Source organism: Rousettus aegyptiacus, unplaced genomic scaffold (assembly GCF_014176215.1).
Source record: "Rousettus aegyptiacus isolate mRouAeg1 unplaced genomic scaffold, mRouAeg1.p scaffold_m13_p_2, whole genome shotgun sequence".
Classification (NCBI taxonomy): Eukaryota; Metazoa; Chordata; class Mammalia; order Chiroptera; family Pteropodidae; genus Rousettus; species Rousettus aegyptiacus.
This window is the reverse complement of record NW_023416295.1, coordinates 124,065,722-124,083,031: the sequence shown is the minus strand read 5'-3', so window position 1 is coordinate 124,083,031 and position 17,310 is coordinate 124,065,722.

The window sequence follows — 17,310 nt, the reverse complement described above, 5'->3', positions numbered from 1 at the left end:
CGGTGCTAAAAATACTCTTTTGGCACCAATTCTGCATTTTTCACCAACATGCTGCTTCTATTTGATGGTATTTTGGCTTCATATCCAATTTGATTTTGGTTGACCCAAATGCTAGAGAGTTTCCCCAACAAAATATAAGTAATGATGTTTGTTGAATAATTATTAAATGCCAGGCATCTACTTCATTTCCACTTTACAGATAAGCAAACTGAATCTTGGAGTAATGAAGTAACTTGCCCAAAGTTGCACACTTAGCACATAGAATAGCTTGCATTTAGTCCTGGCAGTCTGATTTCAGAGCTCAGGAACTTCACCACTATATTCTAATATCTGATAAGACGCAAGATTAGACCACTCTACGATAGTTTAAGAATTAATGAAATAGATGATCCCAGCTATCTGGAGACCCTTTCTAGACTTTTAAAATATGAGATTATTCTACTATATAAACCTGAAAGGAAAGTAGAAACGATGTGGTATTGGGAAACCTACACTGTGTTTTTTTCCCTATTCACAACTTTATATCTGTTTTAAAACATAAGGTAATATAACAGCTTCATATTCACATGTAACACATTTACATATTAATGATGGCTTTCTGGATAGCTAAGCAAGCATATATAGGGTGTGTTGGATGCTCTCACATCCATTCCTTCTACCCACATTTCCGAGAAGTGCTTTCCCAAAAATATAGTAATGCCTTGTTCCTTTCGCTTTGGCTCACTTTCTAGATTTGGCCAAGAACTAGGAGAATCTATCTCTTCAGCAGACTCAAATTGTTTTTATACTCTTCTATCTTAGAAGGGCTTTTGGATTTTTCTCTCCAAGGCATGTAGGAAAAAGAGGAGGAAAGCTGAGATAAAGAAAAAATGTAAGAGAAAATATAATTCCAGGAACCTGAGAACCACTGTTCCTTTTTCTGATTCATGAATTGGGTTTCATAGAGTCCTAAATTGGAGCATTGTCATCTGGTAGAGTTACAGATGTTTGAATCCTCAGAAGAATGTTATGGTTGGATGGTATATCACACAATCCTAGAAAGCAATGATGAAAAGAATTTTTTGTGGAAAAGTCAGACACTTAGCACAAATACTCTGGTTCTTGTCCATTAAATCAAACAAAAAAACAAAATATTAACACCCACTATGACACTTCAAAGGGACTTCCAGAATATCTTTTAAAAATTATTTTTAAAATATATGTAATCTAAAATTTTATATTTGATAAGTTTCCTTTTCTTAGCATCATACTGATGTGAATATATCCAGGGACAATTGGAGAAGCTGGTAGGAGGGTGAGGGATCTCGATGTGCTGTGAAGATTCTTCAGTCAATTACTAGATTGTTTCTCTTTGTTTATGTGATGAAGGTCAGGGATCTAACTATATCTGAAAAACTAGAGGCACCATTTGTCCAAGTTGGACAGCCAAATTTTATAGCAATTCTAATACACAGGTTAAATAGAAATTGAAGGGCAGAGGAAACATCAAGAAGTCCATGCACCTGTTACAGATGAGTGTGGCAGCCTAAGGACGTGTGAGCTATTTCATGAATCAGGGACAAAGAACAAAACTTAAACCTAGGAAGAAAAGAGACCATCACTGGCTTGGGGTGGTGCTTGATTTAATCAGACACCTTATATTGAGAACATATAGTTATGTTGAAAATAAAGTATTTGAGCAGTTCTGATATGCAGTATATGGTTCAGACAATGACATAATTTTCCAAATATTAAAGTTCTTTCCTGCAGGCTTGATTTTCCTAATGGTCAGATTAATAGCAACTAGCTTCCTAATCACATACTTCAGGGGAGTCGTGTTAGCATAGAATGAGCATGCCTCATACATTTACTTGATAGTGATCAGATGTCCACGTTCTTAATCTCTTATTGTGAAATTTGTTCTATAAGTTTAGTTGTATTTCCAGTTGCTACAGGATATGGCACTAATTGGATGTTATGTGGGAGTACTACTTAGCCCAATTAATTCAACTTTTTTCTGTTCATCTTCTGGATTGGTTGAGTACTTCATTTTCTAAGGCTGGCTGGCCCTGGAAGAATGCTTTCAGAAAGGTGTATGGAATATAACATTTTATCTTGCTCCCCCAAAACACAAATATGTATATATTAAATTGAACCTGAACAGCTGGCAAAAGAGCTACTTAGAAATTGTTTTTATTTTAAAATAGTCACTTTAAAATAAAATGAGAATACTTGAATTACTGTTGATTTTAGTTTAGTTTTTTTTGGAATTACAGAATTCTATTTTTTCGCTGCTACTGTATGAGAATAAATTTTAAAGTGTTCTCTTGAAATAGAAATTTATATTTTAATAGTAGTACAAAATGAAAAGAAGAGCATTTTTAACATCAAAAGAGAGAGAGAATGAGAGCTAGAGAGAGAGAGAGAGAGAGAGAGCGCGCATGTGTACAAGGGGGAGGGATAGAGAATGACAGATAAATCAATAAGCAAAGGGAAACCATTTATATAGCATCTGATTTCTGAATTATTCTTTTTTGTTCTTCCATAGAAACAGGAAGTCCTATGTCACATAAAATCACTAAAGTCATAATTTCTCATATCTTCTTGAGAGAAAATTACATAGAATCTGATTAAAAAATAATGTGGTGACCAAAACAGATTAGCAGAGAATATCATTGTCTTTGATTGTCTTTAATATCATCTCCAATTCTAAGGATATTAGTCACTCATTTGTAATGTGGTATCTCATCTCCTATGTCAATTACTAGGTTAAAATCCCACAAGAATTAATACTGCTTCCCAGAACATCAACATAACACAAATATTGACAGGCCCTTGTGATCAAGTTGTGTATCAAAAGTATAGTAACCAAAAATAAAGTCATTTTAGATCTTCTGTCATTAGACTTAATGGGGGTAGGTAAGTGACTTACAAGAAATTTTTTTTTGGTGTAGTTAAGGTAAAGTTAAACTTGTGAAAACTGCTACTTGGAGTGAGATGGTAAAAAGATAAGCTTTACACAGAAAATGATTTATCAATCATTTCCAGAATCCATTTCTCTTTCTTCGGATATTGCTGTTGGGTTCAGTATGGTTTTTCTTGCCTTATCCTAAAGTGGAATTCATTTGTGCTGATGACATCATAATTCATCACAGAAATTCTTCCACTTTCCCTAGAATCAGGGCATATATGCTAAAGTCATTCCTGTGAAAATTAACTGTTATAAATTCAAGATATCAACAACAACAATAAAGTCAACATGACATGCACATAACAAGTTGCAGCCACATGATATCAAAAATAGTAATGACAAATACTCAGTTAAAAAACTAAAGTTATGAGGAAAAATAAATTTAAAAAAATACGAAGTTATCAATTGAACTCTTAGGAACTATTGGCTTTTTTTGAGTTCAATTTTTTTAAAGGAGATGACATTTCTTTCGTTCTTTCTGTTTTCAGTGTTGGGTCAGAAAAATATCTTACATCTTAAAATACCAACTTAGTAATATGTAAGAAATCATAAAGTCATAGAATTTTAAAGTGAAAAAGGAAACAGTCATCATTTAGGCTGCTTTCAATAATGACACATTATAATAATGACAGATCATCAGAAATATCGAGAATTGAACACATATGCATATGTGCATACAAATATGTTAAGTTGTACAAATATAATATGTGTATATATGAATACGAGTTATATATATACATGTATATATGTTGTTGAGCTTATTTTCTAAAGATTCAATTCTAATTCTGTAGGTCTGGAGACAGGCAAAGTAAGGTTTATGATGGCCAGCCAGATTTGGAAATTGCTTATGTAACAACTTTCATAACTTTGCATATGTAGTTTGGTCTATCTGCCGGCTTTCATACAGCCAACTGACAGTAGTGAGGGATAAAACCCAGGCTTCCTGATTCCTGACTTTTTCCATTAACCCAGATTTCTTCTTCAAGATGTTTAATAAAAAAAGGCTAATCCCATCTGTCATTCCATTTACAGCTTTCTCTAGCTTTTGTTTAATGAAGAATTATTTACGCTGCTGATTCACTACTTCGTCTTTAAAGGTAACCCAATATTGTGTTTGTACATAAAAATAAAGCTGTTAACACTTGGTCCCTTTGATGGGAAATGATTTTCACATGTTTTCTCATTTCTCTTTGTTAAGATTTATCTTCTAACTTGTGGCTTTTTCACTTCAAAGTTAAACTGTTTAAATCTAGACAAAAGCAAATTGTTTATTAAATTCACTTGCTTAACAATTTCAGCGAAGTCAGCCAATGAATTGTTTATTGAGAGGGTTGTGTCCTTTCTTCCTTTCTTTCTTTCCCTGCCCTCTTATAATCCCCAAAGGAAATGGCAGATGTGAATGGTTGAAATGTAATGGAATATACTGGCATGTGTGACTGCCCTCTGTTGGATAAAATTAGATCTGCTCCAATATGTTAGATTGTCTTGCCCTCTAGTGGTCTGGGCAGAGGATAATAATGAAGACACTGGAAACATTTGCACGAAGAATCAGGTAATTATTTCTTTACTTTTAAATAACATTATTCAACGCCAAATTTGATTCAATAATAACTGTAATTTAGGAAGTAAGAAATCACCTTGATTGTGCCTCAAATTTTATTTATGGATAAATCAATACAATTATTAAATGAATGTGTTATATAAGGATTGTGAATTTATGGTTCTTATACACAACTTAATTCATTAATTCTTCTATTGGAAACTTCTAATAGGTAATTTTTTGAAAATGGATTTCATTCACTATGGCTGAGATTTTGACAACTGAAGAAGTAACATACAAAAGATTTTAAACAAAGAAAACCCTCATTTTTGAAGGAAAAATGTGACTTAACATATGAAAATGAAGTTGTCTATATTGAATTTACTACCCTTTAAACTTAGTTTAAACATAAACTTCATAATCACTCTATTAACCCTAAAATAATTAAGTGTAACCTATTTTTTTTCCACCTCTCAGGTGAATAAGAAATAAATAAGATCCTTTGTAGCCTACAGTAATCAGATTTGAAAATTCTGGCAAGACTGAGTCTTGTTTCTAAGGATAGATTAAATTTTTTCCATTTGTTCCATCACCCTAAATTTACCCCTTTCATGGCTCTTATGAAGTGATTTTTTTCTTGTTTGTAATCTCAGTAATTCATCTCTGAATCCCCAGTGTGAAGCATGATGGGCCTTTAATAAATCTTTGTTTCCAGCACTTCTCCTCACCTTCGCCTATTCTCTTGCTTCCTCTGGTGTTCAAGAAACCCTGAGACCTTACCATCAACACTTCTATTAAAAGGTAAATCAGGAATCTGTTGCCTTAAAATAAAGTCAACAATTTATTTGCCCATTTATAAAGGATATATATGTGTGTGTATTTAATTATATTTATAATTTTATTATATATAATACTATATATATAAAATACTATATATATATATATATGATGAAAGGATGGATATTCTGGAAGAGAAAGAACAACTATTTCTAACTCAATGAAAGAGATTACCATATAGATATTTGTATTCTTTCTTTAAAAAAAAAAAAGATTTGATCTTCTCACTTCATAAGACCATATGCCTTAAAACAGCAAAACTACCTTATCTGTTTTTTCCCCTAGTGTCATTATTTTCATTTTTTTTCCCCCTAGTTCATATTTATGCATTTGAAAAACTGTGGTTTGGACACCAAACCTCAACTTTCCAATTAAGCCAAAGTACTTTCCTTTCACTTATTGGTATCAACAGGAGTGACACTCGGCCAGATATGGTCATACTGGTTGCATAGAGCTGGTATCTATCCTAGTTGATTGCTGAATCTGTTATGATGAGCTGATGCTTATTAAATACTTTCACGATCACCGTAGGGCAACAAGACATTTTCATTTGTCCATTCCAGAGTTTTGCATGTGCTCTTCCCTCTTTCTAGAATCACTCACCTCATTCTCTTCTAATACTGAATTCTCAGCCATAGACTACATACATATATGTTATTTGGTGACTTCTTAAAACTCCAAGATCGAGTTAATCACAGCTTTATTTGTGTACTTTGTAAAAACTCTATTAAGGTGCTTATTACTGTCCAGCCTATTCCTGAGCACTGGGAAACTTTAGCTATGAACACTGATTTTTAATAATTGTCTAACTCACAATGCACTTTAAATTTTTACCTTTCTTTCTTTTTGGGGGATCACTTTTTTAATCAGATATTACCAAGTCTGACTAAGTCCTTTTGCATTTTATCTTTTATATGTCCTATCTTTTTAAACATCCTGGAACATTTTCTAAATATTAACTTTTATCTTTAAATTAATTAATCTTCCAATTATTTTTTAATTTCTAAAAGCTGTTTCTTCATGTATTGTTTCTTTTTCATAGGATACCATTCTTATTTTATAGATACTACATTTTCTTTAGTCTATGAAAAAAACATTTGATTTTAAACAAATTCTCATCATTATGATACATAAATTTATATATTACTATTGTTTTTTCTCTGTCGTGTTGAAGATATTCTCCAAACTGGTTTTCTGCTCACATTTAAAAAAAAATAAATAAATAGAAAGCTCTGTGTGTGCATGTATGTGTAAAGTTCAGCAGACATCATATTAGAATGAGTGGCTGGGAGCAGCCATTAAACTAGAAAGGCTTCAAAGTCCAGAAAAAGGAAAGCTTTGCTCTGTAGTTTTTCATTCAAAGAGTTGTGCTGAGAGCGATGATGCAATTTTTTAAGCAAGTGCCTGGTAGCAAGGGTACCACACGTGGTGGCGGGAGAGTTCTACTCTCTGTTGACTTTGCAGTCTGTACATGAAAGCCACTCAGGCATCCTAGAGCAGGTTGAATCTCTCGTTGACTTTGCGGTCTGTAGTTCCCTTCCCAGTTACTCCAGTCTGTAATTTAGTGGCACTTTGGGTTCACCCTTTTTCCTTTTGTCTTTTTCCAAAATGTATGGTTCTTGGCCCATTGATTTCATCTTCACCATTTACTTCATTGTGGTGGGCTTTATACCTTTTTATTTTCTTTACTATAAAGTTAATAACTTTACTTTTAAAAAAGTTTGTAGGAAAGAAAAGAGCTAGATGTCTGTGACCAGTCCACCATTTTGAAACGTAAGTCCTAAGAAGGACCAAGGGAAAGAACAACAAACATTCATATTGTCTTTGTGATAAGAAAATAGAGTGGCAGAGAGTAGTACAGCAATACTATTTTAATTCCTTTCGTGTTCTTAAAACTTACCTATCCGATCAAATACCCTATCTTTATTTGAGTCCAATAATAAAATATTAAAGTGCTCTTTGAGGTCATCTTGTCAAACTTCAATTTGAAAGTTGGAAATCCTATACCATTTCACTCAATCTGCTTCCAGAATATACATCATCATCCTCAATGAGTACTTACTGCAGTACCAATCATTGGAAAGTTCTGCTTTGTTAGAAAACTCTTGTACTATGGAAATTCAGCTTCTTTTTTAGTTTTACCCACTAAATCTAATTTATCTAATTTATAAATTCTAATTTGTAAAAACAATGTGCTTCAGAGGACTCTTTGAACACTTGAAAATGTATATAGAAAATAATTTTTATATGTGCACAGAACATTTTTCTGGGAAAAGGTCCATAGGTTTCATTATACATATTTCCACTTAATAAACAAATAAAAAGCTAAAAGTCACTGGTCTCAAAACTGTACAGAGAAAGCTGGCTTCCTTTAATTTCTGGAAGTTCTCCAAATATCTAAAAATAACTATGGTGCATTTTTATTTTGTGTGTTTATACAATGAAAGCTTCAAAGTCATTAAATAGTATGATACTGTGGCCATTCGAATAGGATTCAGATTTTAAAGAGCTCAATCTAAAGTTATTGTAAATCTGTTCATGCTCATTCATTACCCATAAGTAAAAAGGGATCAATTAGTAAAACAGAGCAATAAATTCAGATACTCTTAGTGATTGGAACTAGAGGTTTATCGTCTTTTTAAGAAGTGGAATGATCAGAATAATACAGGAAATTCTCTATTCCTATGCTGCACTGTTAAATCATCACACTTGGAAGCTTTTTAGTAAGAGGACGTGATCAAATCACTGGGATTATTGCTTTCACTGATAAATATACCATCACTATTTATAAAAACCATTGTAAAATGTTGAGCAATTTTTAGAAAGCATACTATTTTGTATAAAATTATTATGGCTTTGTGAAAAGTATCGCAATTATCAGGACTTCATGAAAAATTTTGTTTCTTTTATAACATAATTTTTCTTTGTTAAATTGTTTTAAAAATAAATGATAATTTTAACATAAATTAGAAAAATAAAGAAAACAAAAGTCACATGAACTATCACTACCCAGCGTATCAATGTTAAGACTTTGGTGTATATAGTTTCAGAATAAAATGTATTCTTTAATTATCAATGTGTTATAAATATCCTTTCACTAGAGTAAATATAGAGCTAACTTTTTATTTTAAATTGTGACATAGTATTCCACTGTTTAGATGCACTATCGTTTACTTAACCCGTTTAAATGGACATTTCATTTTCATTTTTTGCTTTTATAAACACAATGTAATAAAAACCTTATGTATATATATTGTGATTATACATGTTGGCAAAATTCCTTTGAAACATATTTATACCCCTACCCACAGTGAATAAGAATCTTCCCTGCTTTGGCACACTGAGGTTAAACCAGGGTATCAAAGCTTATTTCAGTTTTTACTAATCTGTTAGCAAACTATGATATCTGTCCTTGTTTTATGATGCTACTTTTTTGGCAGGGAGGGACCTCACTGCAAAAGATCACTATTTCTATCTAGAGGTACTATCGGGTCAGTGTGAGTTCTCTTGGTTTTTGAGGCTTGTGAATTCATGAATAGTAAGAGTTGTTGTAAGAAGCCTGTGAAGATCCTATGGTTTTGAAATAGGCTTTGCTTGACAATTCAAAAAGATTAATTCAATCCATCTCTATAAAGAGGAAATACATCCTCATGCTCTTATAAGGATAGAAGATGTCATAAACATCAATATCTATTATAGTAAATTCCAAATTTGAGGATATGAGGATGAAATAAGGAAAATAATGCAGAGAAAAAAGGGATTGCTGGATTCAGAGATAATCCAAAAGCTTCCTTATGACCAATAGCTTGTATGAATCTCTGATACCTGATCTTTCTCCTCAAACTGCCAATGATGATTTTTTTAATTAAAATAAAAAATTAAAATAAAATTATAACAAAATTAAAAGGTATAAAATAGATATTCTTTTATAATACCCTAGTTTAATACACAGTTATTAATGAACAAAAATTATTTTAAAAGAAGGTAGTAAGAGCAGGGAGATCCAGGTTTAGATAAATTGACAATCATTTCCTGAAAAATTACAATATTATTCTTATTCAATTATTTTCAATTTTAAGGGATTTTAAAAATTATTCTATTTTACTCCAGATATTTTTCACCTTAAAAAAATCATAAAATGAAGCCAATGCATATACAATAGAGTTAATTCTTCATTATATTTTAAATATGATAACCAACCTTTAGTATTTTAAAAACTGAAAAAAGCCCTGGTTATCCATGTTTTTTCTTAAGACTCAATTGGTCTTTAATGAGCTTATGGACTTTTTAAGATGAAGTTTAACAAAAAAGGCAATTATGTTCCTGGAATGCCCTAAAATTAACCTGATTTGGATGAATATTTCCAGAATATGATAATGTCAAGTCCATTTTTTCTATTTCTACACTCTTATTTAACCACAAATTTATAATATATATTGTATAATTTGATATTCAATGTTTTAAAACCTATGCCACCCCAAACATACAAATGACTGAGAATGTTATACCTAGTGCTTTAACAGAGAAACCACTGTGATGCCACTGTAATAATTCATTTTGCTTCCATCTGAGCTGTTTGCATCACAGGGATTGGACCTCTGTAGCAGCCCTGATTGGTTATTTGCAGCCTGACTGATCATATCATCACTATGTGCTGTGCACATGCCAGGTTAATTTCCTCTTAGGCCAGTCTTAACGGGTTGCTCCCTTGGCCTGATACACTGTTGGCATCTTGGCACTCCTCTTCAGTATCATCCCCTTTGCTTTTAGTATCGTTCCCTTGGCATTTCTCCTGTGTTGAATGCTCCACATGCTGTTTTTGGACCTCAGGCCTCCTGGGTTTTGTTGGAGCACGTCCTCCTGTGACTTCTCTCTCTGAGAAGCAGGTTTTTAAAAATATTGTTTTGAGCCTTGCATATTCAGAATGTTTTATTTTACCCTCATTTGTGATTTAATTGTGTCAGAATATAAAACTCAAGTTAGAAATAACTCTCCTTCAGATTTTGATGTCTTTTTACCATTGTCTTCCAATCTCCAATGTTTATGCTATAAAGTCCCATACCGTTCTGATTCCTGACAGTGCTTATGTTATATCCTTGGCTCCTATTCCTTTTACTCCTTGGAAGTATTTGAAATCTCTTTATTTAATACTTTTGAAATTTCAAGATGACATCCTTTGCTTTAAGTGTTTTTCACTTGTATTTTGCTGGACAGTTTCTGAGCTCAGCCTTTCAGAAAATTATTATTTATTCTTAATGTGTTCCTTATATATTACTTTTTTTTCTATCATCTATCTCTATATCTGTCTGTCTGTCCATCCATCCATCAGTCCATCCATCCATCCGTCCATACATCCATCCATCCATCCATCTGTCCATCTGTCCGTCCATTCATCCACCAATATATCTTTCTTTCTGTCTCTGTCTCCAACAGTTTCTTCGTTCTACTTTCTAAATGATTTCCTCAACATTTTTGATGTTTAAAATGCATCACGATTTTAATACTAATAGTTATTTTTTATAACCTTATCATTACTTCTTTTTTTTAAAAAAAAAAAGCATTCCATTCTCATTTCATAGATGCAAAATCTCTTATCCAAAAGTAATATTTTTTGAAAACCTTTTATCTACTCCATGTAATTTTCCTGAGATTCTCTGATTCTTCTGAGGTTTGTTTTCATCTGTTTGTATTGATTTGTTCATTCGTTTTGGAAATGTTATTAACTTACCTGGAGATGTTTCACTGTCTAGTAATTTCTAAGAATGGGGCACTTAGAAATGGAAAGTAAGCTGTGTTGGTTCATGGACTCCTGGTAGGCTTAGCATTAAGATTACTGGGATAGAAACTTGACCATGAAACCCAAATATTGAAATCTGGAGGTCTTTGAGACAGGCAGTGTATCCAAAGAAAAATCTCAAATCTGGGGTTATAAGGTGGTTTTCAGCCTTCTATGGTACGGCACTGAATATCCAAGCAAAGAAGAATGCTAAGAAAGCACTAGGGATCTGCATATAGCATGTAGACTTTTATTCTCTTTCTAAGCCCAGGTCTTACACTTGACCCCTTCCTTGTTCCAGAAGTCTGAGATGATCTGACTTACTTTCTCCAGAGAAAATCTATCTCTTTTGTAAATGTAAAGAAGGAAGCTATTTAAATTGTGAATGTAGGGGAGGGAATGTGAGTCCTATTTACTCCTCTGCACCCTTCTGCTGATCTTTTTGTTTTTACCTCCATTCTTCATAACTACTGTCAGACCTAATATGATTTGGTTATGCACAACTCTTAAATTCTTTTTGGTTGATAATGGATGCCCACTGAACAAATTCTGAGGTGAATGACATTAACTAACCCATTCACTACCTTGCTACCAGCTTGTAAAAAATTTAAGTTTCAAACCGAGTTTTGCCCCACCTACAGCCCCCCCCCACACACACCCCAAAACAGTTCATATGATCTTTTCTGTTAAATCAAGGAAATCCCAGCTCTTGGTTCCTTTAGATGCTTTTACCACCACTCTGCTTAAGTGGTAGATTTGAGCAAACACCGAGATTTTAGGGTAGGATTCTGCGACCCATGTGGCTGGCATTCAGCAAAAGTATCCCAGAGTTCACAGATGGACACAGGACCACTTAGGGAGTCGGCCTGAAGCATCCTTCAAGGTAAAAGGATTATACCTAACTGGCTCCTCATACCTTGTTTATAGGAGAGTGGGGAGAGATAAACTTAAATTACTTAAGCTCCATCTCAACCAACACTTCATTGAATTTATTTTTCTAAAAGTGAAAAAATGTTTTCTCAGATCATTTAGGCAACATTGGGTAAAAGCATACATTTCCTACCAATATTTTAAATAAAATTATGGAAAAACCTATGGAATTAATAGTTTTTAACATCACCTAAGCCCTTATTCAGAGAGTGAGAATTTACAAACAAAAGCAATGAGTTAGAAGAAACAATAACAATTCATTAGTTGACTAATATTGCTTTAGATCTTTTCTATTTAAATTATTGTTCAGCGGGAACTCTAAATATTCATGAAAAATAAAACATAAATAACAAAATCACACAATAAATCCTTTAATTGTGTTCTCAATAATAAACTTGTTTCCTGATAAAATGGAGTATTAAATGTTGTGAAATCGAGGAGGAAATTATTGAAAGATATCATTGTGCCTGAAAAAGTGACCAGAAAGGTTGGCGGATATTGCATATATACCGTTAGAGTTGATTATAATGAAAAGTTCCAGAAAGAAGTACCTATGAAAGTACTGAGAGTTGCCTCAATTACCTGAAATGACATTTTATGTTATGGTTTTCTATAAACACACCTTTGTGCTTAAAATAATTGTAAAAGTTGAGTTTTAAAATCTAATCTGTTTTATGTGGCTGTGTCATAACAGTTGGGATTGTTTCTGCTGCCTTTGCCTCAATTTGGATCACACTGATTTAAAAAAATTGAAATATGTTTCCACAAATTATGATCAAAATTTACATAATACAACCAAATTATAAGTTAGATTTTCAATGGGACACATTTTATAATAATATCAGAAAATTGTTTTTAATTGTGAATATTAGTAAATGAAGCCATCTTTATGGGCTTTGACAATCACCAATATTGTTAAATATTTATAAATTACTAAAGATAATACCATTATTTTTATTTAATTATGATGTCATAGATCACAACTCTATGTAGACAAATCATATTATATCCAGTTTTTATTCCACATAGCAGTTTTATTCCAGGGTGTATTATTCCAGGTTGTGATTGATAGATATGCAAATATAGTAAGATCCAACTGTATAACACATGGGGATTGATCTTTCTGTAACAATACTAATAATAGCTTAAGATTACCAATTATTATTGATTGAGTCCATATTTGTATGTTGTTTTACAATAATCCTGTGAGGCAGCTAATTTTCAGATTTTACATTTTCACATATTATTGAGATAGAGGGGTGATCACATTGTAAGATACAAAAATGTCAAATCACTATGTTGTATACCTGAAACTAATACAACTAATATGATATTGTACCAACTATATTTATATTAAAAAAAATCTAAATACTGTACTTCACAAATCTGAATAGTTCAAAAATCTGTGAAGCCCATGGCCAAAAAAAGATGAACATAGTGGCAACTAATGTGCATAATAAGCATCGCAGAAACTTTGGGAAAGGAAGAGTGGCAATGAGGGGAGAGATTTGCACTAATCATCTCCATACAAATGGTCATCAAAGCCATTGATAATCAGTAGTAGTTTAATAAATATATGGCATCTAAATCATGTAATACTTCTGGACTACTCTCTATAAGTGTCATAACATGCCTAAAATATTTCTTTTTAATTTTATTGTTTAATTCATTTCTTTATAGATAATAAATTGGAAGTAGAGAGAACTTTAGTAATCTGGAGACAGACCAAGATAAAGAAACAAATACTCAGAAAGCTTATTTTTTTAAACTAACACAGCGTCCCAATGGCAGATTTAAGACTAGATTTAGACACTAATTACCAAAAATGCCAAAATGAAAAAGAGAATATTAAATTAAAATCACTCACTTATCAATTAATAAAAAAAACTGAACTGAAACCTATCTACAGGATGAAATTCCTTTCTATACACTTGAAGCTAGAGTATATCTGTAAAAGACCTTACATAGTTGTCTATTTATAGAGGCTGTGATCATACACTTAAACAAATGTGAAAATTGAGTATAGGTGGAAAAAATTAATGATTTCTAATAATTTTTAATGCTAAATTTACAGAAAGACAATTTTTAAGGTTAAAAATTGAATCCTGTTTATCAATGAAAATTTAATGAAAAATTCAATAACATAATCAGAAAGGTAGTTGTTCTTGGACTCAATAATATTAACATTAATTTTCTTAGAACATTTAGAAAGTAGCTTTAAAAATTCAGTTTGGTATTTATAAACATTTTTATCTCTACTTCTAACATTGTATAATTTGGGGACTTGCGTTGAAATTAGGAACTGTCCCTCTGACTGTGCAACATGCCCCATAATATATGGCCATCGATGTATCAATAGAATAAGTCCCTGTTTCCTCCACCTACTCTCCTTTCTCCTTCCAGCAGCCACTTGGGGACACTATGTGAACGAAAAGTAACACAAGATGTGGTAAAATTAACAAAAAACCACACATTTACTCTTTTGATTTTTAAAAAATAGTTCTAAAGATGGACTATAAAAAAAAGTTAAAGGCATAGATAGGGCTTTACTGTTACCAGGAAAATTTTGGAGTTAATAAAACTTGAAATACTAAGAATGTTAGTTACTAAAGTATAGAAATAAATTCTTCTTTTTACAGGAATAAGTTTTAGAAAGTCTATGTGGCATAAACCTAAAGGACAATGAAATTTGATTTAATTAATTCATTAATTTGCTCGATCATTGTGCTGGGCCTTGCAAGTAGAACAAGGATGAATAAAACATATCCCTTGCCTGGGGGCACTCACAGTCATGGTCTAGTGAATGATAATAAAAAACTAAGTACACAAAGAGAAGGATTTGTGTGATCAATGTGTTGGGAATTAAAGTCTGGTAAGCCATCTATCTACAGTGGTTGATTTATTGATTTTTACCTTATCTTATTTCAGAAAGAATGTTTTAAAAATGACATAGACACAATGCAACAAATATGAAATCTAGCGTGTTAAGGAAAAATAAAAAGTAACCCTTACAAAGGCGGAAATACATATGTACCTCTCCTTCCAAAGTATAAACAACAACTCGACCAAATTTGCAATGGAGATAGACAAAGAAAATACTTGGAAAGAAAAAGATGAGAAGAATGTTCACTTTTTTTTAAGAGAAAAATCCACAACACATATATTTCAAATAATATCAAATTTACTTGCTAAGATTTTGAAAAATTAAATATCATCTCTTAGGATCAAAATACTTGGAAAGAAAAAGATGAGAAGAATGTTCACTTTTTTTTAAGAGAAAAATCCACAACACATATATTTCAAATGATATCAAATTTACTTGCTAAGATTTTGAAAAATTAAATATCATCTCTTAGGATCAGATGTTATCCATAAATGTGATTTAAACTCTTTTAGAGGCAGTGTGTGGCATTTACTCTTTGCTATTTTTATCTCTCTCTGTCTCTGTCTGTCTGTCTGTCTGTCTGTCTGTCTCTCTCTCTCTCTATATATATATATATACACACATATACATATATTTGTATATATATAATCATTTTGCTGCTTATTATCAAATCTCTATGACATTAAAATTGGAAAATGAAAAGATTAAAAGCTTAAATCACTGTTATTTTCTTATATCTTCAGTGGAGTGTTGAATAAAAAATTTATAGTTTGGCATCATCTTGACTCTTGAACTTATTCTCAGATCAGCTACAAATTTGTCCTGTGGCCTGAGGCACTGAAACACTACAGAACTCTGCAATAATTTCCTGTCAGATCAGACAACCCAGTTATTCCATTTCCCAGGTGTCCCAGTGACCCATATTATTGTCAACAACAGGATTGCTGCAGCTTTAAGTTTGAAGTATCTGCTGGGTTTGCAGATTCAGATATTCATTTTACCATTTAGCTGAAAATGTACAATGCATTTTAGAGTGGTAGAGTTTGCTCTGCTCATTCATTCATCTTTACTTTTATTCTATTTGGTTCTTAGTGCAAAAGAGAGAGTATCAGCTACTAGGTGTGAAATAAGAAGAAATAAGTATATTAAGCATAAAATGTAATTTAGTTTGTTAGATCAATTAAGATTAAAAAATAAAAATTTTTGTTTTAGTTTCATTTAATCTTTCTTTGATGCTCTTTCTCTATTTAGATCAAGTTTCTGGCCTATATTATCTTCCTTCTCTCTCAAGAACTTCTTTTAACGTTTTTATTTTTATTTTTGAAAGGCCGGTCTACTGGCAACAAATTCCTTCAAATTTTGATTGAGAAAGTCTTTATTTCTATTTCACTTCCGAAGAATAATTTCACAGTGCAGAATTCTAGGTTGGTGGTTTCTTTTACTCTCAACATTTTAAATGTGTGACTTCATTCTCTTCTTTCTTCATGCTTTCTGAAGAGAATTTGGATGTCATTCTTATCTTTGTTCCTGTTTAGGTAAGGTGTTCTTTCCCCCTCTGGCTTATTTCAAGATTTTTTCTTGATCTTTGGTTTTCTATAATTTGTAATTTCTGTAAACATGATTGCCTAGGTTTAGTAGAGTTTCGTTTGGTTTTGTTTGATTTGGTTTGGTTGTTGTTCTCTGAGCTTCCTGAATCTGCAGTTTGGTGTCTGACATTGATTTGGGGAAATTCCCAGTCATTGTTGCTTCAAATATTTCTTCTAGTCCATTTCTTTCTTCTCCTGGTATCCCCATTAAATGTATGTTACACATTTTTAAATTGACCCACAGTCCTTGCATATTCTGTTCTGTTTTTCTCCCCAGTTTTTGCTTTTTAGTTTTGGAGGTTTCTATAGAGATATCCTCAAGTTCAGAGATTCTCTTCTCAGCTGTATCGTGTCTACAAAGGCAATCATTTTTGTCACAACGTTATTTTGTTGTTATTGTTTTTGTTTTAATCTCTAGCATTTATTTTCAGTTTTTTCTTAGGATTTTCATTTCTCTGCTTACATTAACCATCTACTCTTGCATGCTATTTTAGCTATTAGAGCCCTCGGCATATAAATCATAATTATTTCAAATACTCAGTGTGATAATTTCAACATCCCTACCTTGTCTGGTTATGATGCTTGCTCTGGCTTTTTGAATTGTGTTTTTTGTTTGTTTGTTTGTTTGTTTTGGCCTTTTGGTATGCCTTGTAACCTTTTTCTTTATAGCCAGACATGATGTACTAGGTTAAAGGAGATACTGTAAATCAACCTTTAGTAATGTGGTTGTGAGGTGGGGTCAGTGCAGGGGAAGAGTTCTATACCCCTGTGTTTAGGTCTTAGTCTTTTAGTGAACCCATGCCTCTA